The sequence below is a fragment of the Dioscorea cayenensis genome, chromosome 11, assembly GCF_009730915.1.
Source record: "Dioscorea cayenensis subsp. rotundata cultivar TDr96_F1 chromosome 11, TDr96_F1_v2_PseudoChromosome.rev07_lg8_w22 25.fasta, whole genome shotgun sequence".
Classification (NCBI taxonomy): Eukaryota; Viridiplantae; Streptophyta; class Magnoliopsida; order Dioscoreales; family Dioscoreaceae; genus Dioscorea; species Dioscorea cayenensis.
In genome coordinates, this window is record NC_052481.1 from 23,908 (window position 1) to 30,720 (window position 6,813).

Genomic DNA, 6,813 nt, shown 5'->3' on the forward strand with positions numbered 1-6,813 from the left:
TTTTTATTCACCGATATCCTAATAGAAATTTAAATTTAAATTATTTTTATAATAATTTAAAATTAAGTAGATTTAAATAAATACAATGGTCCATAACGTTAAATCATATGTTAATTTCAATTGATGTTTAGAATAATGGTCTATAAGTGGAGTCAATTCTTTGATAGACAAAATTATATATATATATATATATATATATATATATATATATATATATATATATATATATATATATATATATATAAATAGACTAGCACTATAGATATATACGAGATAAATTTGAAGAATATTTTGATTTATTTAAATATAGATCTCAATCATAAGTCAAAGTAAGCCATATAAGAGGATAGATATCTCTCAAGAAGTTTGCTTAAGTGGCTAAACGTTTACCACTTGGATCAATTTTATTGGTTTTTTTTCTAAACTTTAATTAATCAATCAACTTTATTTATTTATAAATATCAAGTTTTAATTGAAATAACATAAAATATTAGGTAACTCAAAGTTGAGCCGTTATTCTAAGCCAAATGCATCCCAACTCCCAAGGCTTGTGTTTGCTTTATAATTTCTTTCTCGAGATTTAAATTTTTAAATAAATTTGTTTAAAAATTAATTAATTTAAAGTTTGGTAACCTTGCATAAAAATTTTACTTCTAATCCAATATTTAAAAAATTCTCAAATCCAGTATATATATAGTTTTTTTTTAATTTCGAATAAGATAAAAAAGATATATATATATATATATATATATATTTATCATTTCACACTCACTTGAAAGCTCTAGTTTATTTTTTTTCTATAAATAAAACATATGATGGTAAGTTAATTTATTTATGAATGAGGACTATCTATTGCCTCTTTGTGTGTATATATATAATGTGATTTACACTATTTATATCTTACTCTATTTTTTTTTTAACAAAATATGGGCATGTTATGTACTAGAGTGTACATAGGTATGAAATTGATATATAAATACATTTGTGCCTTCATTTTGTGTGACTGTAAGTTGAGGGTTCGAACCGTCTCTTCGGTAAAAATATGAACACCTTACATAGGGATCCGGTGCCAATTGATAAAGATGTGATTGATTCTTGCTCTAATTAAATAATTATATTTGTCTCCATTTCTTTTTATTTATTAATCTTCCATGTTAGAGATTGCGCTTCTAACATGGACCATGGTCTCTCATATTATTGATGACCAGACTTCCTAACATTAAGGGTTGTTTTTTTTTCAAATATATCTTCATGAAAATTGTGGGCCCCAGCTTCCTTGTCCTCATTCATTTGTAAAAACCATGAGAGCCACGGATTCCTGGCCAAAATTATGCAAACTTTTGCATAATTTCATGAAGCTTGTCTTAAATTTGTCCTTGTTGCCATCTTGTTATTGACAATGGAGCCCGAGCCTTTAGCATTCTTTCTTCTATCCTTTTAGAGAGAGAGAGAGAGAGAGAGAGAGAGTTGTGATCTCCTCCGGCAACTTCTGGCAAACCTCCGGTGCTGAACCTTGTAGTCGTAGTTGCAAGTTTTCTTCGCCCCATCTTATCACTCTTCCAAAGTAATCATCTATGCCTTTGATAACCAAGCCATTTAACTTTATTGTTTTCTTCTCTCCATTTGCTTCTTCTTCTTTCTATTATTGGTGGTGGTGGTTGCTAGCTCTAGGAGGTTTTGGAGCTTGGATTTCATATGGTTTCTCTTTTCGCCTCTCTTCACTTCTCTCTTTTCCGGCCATCGAAGTAAGTCCCTAACCATGCTTGGATAAGTTTTTGTATGTCTTTAGTGCATGGATTTTCTTATGGTTGTTGGACTTCTATCTTTGTTTAGCTTGCCATGAGATGTTGTGAACTTCATGATTGTGTATAGCTCCATAGAAGGATTAGTGTGAAAGTTTGATGATCTATTGTTATACATGTATTCTTCCAAGCTTATTTAGGTTTCAGCTGGTGCACATTAGTGTTTTTAGTATAGGAAAATTTATGTTGACTACATCCCTCATCCTTCTTTTGAAATTCTTTTTATTTTCATGTTGGATATGTATAAGTAGTTACTAAAGGTCTAGTTGTATAGCATTTGTTAAGTTGGTGGAATGATATTGCAAAGCTAAAAGCAATGTATATTTCTTGTGATATTAGTAGTGATAGTTTAAGAGAATGAGGGAAGCATTGTAGTGGAATCTGTTTAGATTGGATGGTGGAGATTTCTCATCAAGATAAATATTAGTTCAAGGCAAATGTCAAATGATTGGAGGTTAAGCATTGGATCACTTTAATTTTAATCATGTTAATTGGTTAAGCCTTTGAGATGTATTTAATTTCATGGGTGAGTTCCTGCTAGAATACATGCAAGACAATTATTTTTCTAGTTTCTTTATTTAGTTTAGTTTCTCTCTCTAGAGAATGTAAAAGAAATATTTGGTTAGTGTTTAAACTTGTGATTAAAGTGATTTTGTTCTAAACTTTGGTAAATCATTGGGTTTTAGGATCGTTTTAGGGAGTGGTCTTGGATCTCATTTTGCACTTAGGCAATACTAGGTAAGTAATCTACCAATAACTCCGTATTTTCAGTATTTGAGAAATTATTTTATTCGGTAAAATAATTATCTAGTATTTTGTTATTTTATTTTGAATATCTGTTATTTTGTTAATATTGAAATTATTTATTTGGAATATGTATTTTGAGGTATTTTCTTTAATTAATTATTTTTATTTAGTTGTTGACTTGGTAAATCTACATTGGTGTAATGCTAATTAAATGATTGTTATTCATTTTAACTTGGTTATTAATTTATTATTTATACTAAATGTGTGATTACATTCAAATGATTACTCCAACATTTATAAAATTCGTTTGTTTGTAGGCATGTGTTAATGATTCTGCTATCTTTTGGATTGACTTAGTTAATTCCATTATTTATTTATTTATTTAATCTTTTAATTTAGTTTTGAAGGAGCTAGTGTTTTGAATAATTTTAAATGCTTCATGTGCTTAAATTTTTATATTTCATTTATGGTTATCGATTTATTTTCCCTAAAGTGAGATTTTGATATTTATTAGTATTTCTAAATATATATATATATGAACTTGAGAACTTTTAGAAATTTCTGAACATGTACTCTGCAAATATTTTGTATCTGAATGTTTTGGTCTCCAAATGAACGATATGCAACCCTGTCAGTGGGGGGTTAAACCCTGACCTTGTCGACAAGTAATTTTGGAAAAATAAAACTGCAGTTTCGCACCGTGTCCGTTCGGTGAAATAATCAACGGCCACCTGGTATTCAGTCTCGGGTCACCGAGGATAAATAAATGATTTTTGTTATTTTGGCTCGGGTCTGTCACTGAGGATAAACAAATGACCTTTGGCATTTAAAGTGAATTTGGAGACATACACTGAAACCTGTTAATCTCTGCTTTGACTTTTGATATTGATTTTCTGCAAAAACACAAATATTTGTCCTGCCTTGAAATTTCTGTATTTTTTATATCGTATTTCTGGGTTTAAATTCCGGTAAATTATATTTGGAAATATTTTTTTATTAGAATATTTAAATTGTTGGTGAATGACATATTTGGATATATCCTGTTATTAGAATATCATACTCTATAAGTTATTTAAAATTTGTATTTCGAAAACTTGTAATATTCTGAAAATCCGGTATAATTGAAACATACCTCTGAAATTTCTGGCTTAGTCTAACTATGCTTTGGAGACCTATGCTCATATATGATGATTTACTATATCTCTGTTTGACAGTTTTGAAAACTGATAATTCTTTTACTTGCAATATTTTGGTTAACGGCAATATTTGAGAATTATACCCCTAATGGGCTATTTATATGTAAACTCTTTTCAGTCTGAGTTAAAAAGATTAGTTCTCGGCATTTGAATTCAAGATTTTTAAACCCTGTTGTTGTAAAATAATTTTTGGATTACTTACTGAGATAGTAAGCTCATGGATTTGTTTTGAATCCTTTTTCAGATCAAGAGTATTAGACCAGCGTGGATCTTAAAAGATTGTTTGTAGATGCTGTGTTATTTGTTGTAAATTTTGAGTTATTGTCATTGTCTATCCCTGTATTCTTGTATTTTGTATTTTGGACTTCTGTATCCTGGTATTGTGTACTTTATAGAGTCTGTAATCCTATAACACTGTTGGGTTATTATAGATTTGCTTGTCCTGAATCAGATTCTGAGGCCTTGCAGGCCTATGAGGCTCACACCTTGTGGGTCTGTGGCCGTTTGTACGCGTGTCGGGTCCGGCCAGACCGGGTTCGGGGCGTGACAAAAGTATTATTATTTATTTTTAAAAAAATAAAAATCATTTTTTTATTTTATATAACTACTTTTAAAAAAATTTCAAAAATATATAGAGCCATTTTATTGATTAATATATTTATAATATTTGTTATTTAATAACGAACTCATTTGATGGAGGCAAGCTCAATTTTTTATCAATATATATAAATAATTATAATATTTTGACTATCAAATAAACATTAAATATGTAAATACTAAATATATTATAAGAGGACCGGACTTGTCTACGAGGAACGCCCACAAATAACAACTCTACAGACAATCATATATTAGTTGTTGGATTTAAATTTAACTCCAATCATTCATTAGTGTGAACAATGACATAAACAATGTTTGTCAAACAATACAGACCCCTCAGCCACTATTTCTTGTTACTATTAGGGGGCGTTCACTTTGTCGTAAGTGGGGGGAAATGGTGGAAAGTGAGGAAGTGGTAGGAAGTGCCACTTTCTTGAAGTGGAAGAAGTCATATGACTTCCCCCACTTCTGATGTTCATTTTAAAGGAAGTGCCACTTCATGGAAGTGCTCACTTCTCCACTTCTTGTGTTCATTTTGCATGAAGTGGTGTCACTTCAGCATGGACTTCCGAAAGGTGTTTCTTTCTACGTAAGTGACGGAAGTGAAAAAAATAATTAAAAAAAATAAATTTTAATATTTTTACATAAACTTCAATAATTTAATAATTTTACAAAATTATAATTATTATTCAAAAGTCTTTTGATTATTTATTTTTATTTTTGTAATCCACAAATTTAGGTTGTAATCCCTAAACTTGAACAAAATTTTTTACATTAATTTTAATTAATTAGTAAATTAAATGCATTATTATGGATTTTTTGAAATACGACATCAAATTCACTTAAGCAAATCCATTGAATTACAAGACATTTAAATTTGTCAAATTCCTAAGACATTTAAATTTGTCAAATCCACACATTCTTGGTTCATAACACAAACACAATAACCACCCACACAAAAAAACAACATCCATACAAACTCTTGCAAATACATAATCATGACATAAGAAAATAACAATGGTCTCTAACCATCCACACAAATTCTTGGTTCATAACACAAACACAATAACCACCCACACAAGAAAACAACATCCATACAAACTCTTGCAAATACATAGTCATGACATAAGAAAATAATAATGGTCTCTAACCATCCACACAAATTCTTGGTTCATAACACAAACACAATAACCACCCACACAACAAAACAACATCTATACCAACATAAAAGATTAACGTCCACCATCCAACCAAATAACAACCTGATTCATGAAAAAAAAAATTACAATAAGGATAAGGCAAAGACACTAACAAATGAACATTAAGTATTTTGATAAAAATTAAAATCACATACCTAATGTGATGACCCCTCATGGACTATCATCTTTCATAGAAGCAATAAAATTATCTAGCCATCTTTTGCGAAGGGATAGCTTCCTCAAGTAAAAATTCTCAGCTTGTCTTTTGTCCCCCATTAATTTCTCAAATACCATTTCCATCTCATTGTCATCATAACCTTTGGAGGTTGTGGCATGTGGAGCCAGAACATTGAAAGTGTAACCTTTGGAGGTTGTGGCATGTGGAGCCAGAACATTGAAAGTGTGGCAACAAAAGAAGAGTAATGAGACAAGTTTAAGATGTTCTGCAGGTTGTCAACATCTTCATGGAAAGCAATGGAACCCAACAAAATTGAAGTTTTCAATTTCATAATGAATAGAGAATGAAAAATGCATTGGATAGTGTTCTTTCGCAAAAGCGTTTAGTTAATGTGATTTATTTTTTTTATTTCAAATTTAAATCAGAAATGCTATTAAAGAAAGAACAAAACTTTAAAAAAATATCAAGAACTAAGAAATATTTTTTTGCATTAAATACCATATTTTTTCGGTCAACTGGGACTTGCTCCAAAAGATGTTGACCATCTTACAAGGTCAAAAGTGAAAAGCACAGTGTAGATACTCTATTAATTTAAGTAAATCATACAATCACTTTGAATGATATGGTGTTCATATAGTGGTATGAGTTGGTCCATGAGATTAAACATAGTGAATGTATGTACATAGGGACTGAACAAGTTCTTCATCACATTGTTTGCCATCATAGACAATGAAAACAAGACTATTATTAAAATGAAACCCTTATAGATTAATGTTTATATATATTTATATATATTTATATATATATAATTGCTTGAGAATGAAGACATCCGAATTAGTCCAAGCTTGGCCTGCAACATTGTTGCATTTGTAAAAATTAACTACAATTATAGTATGATATAATAAGCCAATAAAATCGAAGGAATGGTTTTTTTTCATTGATTCATATTGGTTGTTCTCTACTATTTTCATTGTTCTAAGACTAGAAAATGGTTTACAAGTGTTAGATAAAAATTTAAGAAAATGAAGAAGAGAGAAATGGATTAAATAAACAAGTGTTTATTATGCCAACTTCCTCATTAAATTAATGCC

General features: G+C 29.7%; 1 long non-coding RNA gene across 1 annotated transcript; it reads left to right on the forward strand.

Annotated features, from left to right (window-relative positions):
- Positions 1-1,353: 1,353 nt before the first annotated feature.
- LOC120272558 lies at positions 1,354-4,192 on the forward strand. The gene is made up of 2 exons (XR_005540215.1): positions 1,354-1,745; positions 3,990-4,192. It is a non-coding gene; the product is annotated as an uncharacterized LOC120272558 (long non-coding RNA).
- The last annotated feature ends 2,621 nt before the right edge of the window (positions 4,193-6,813 follow it).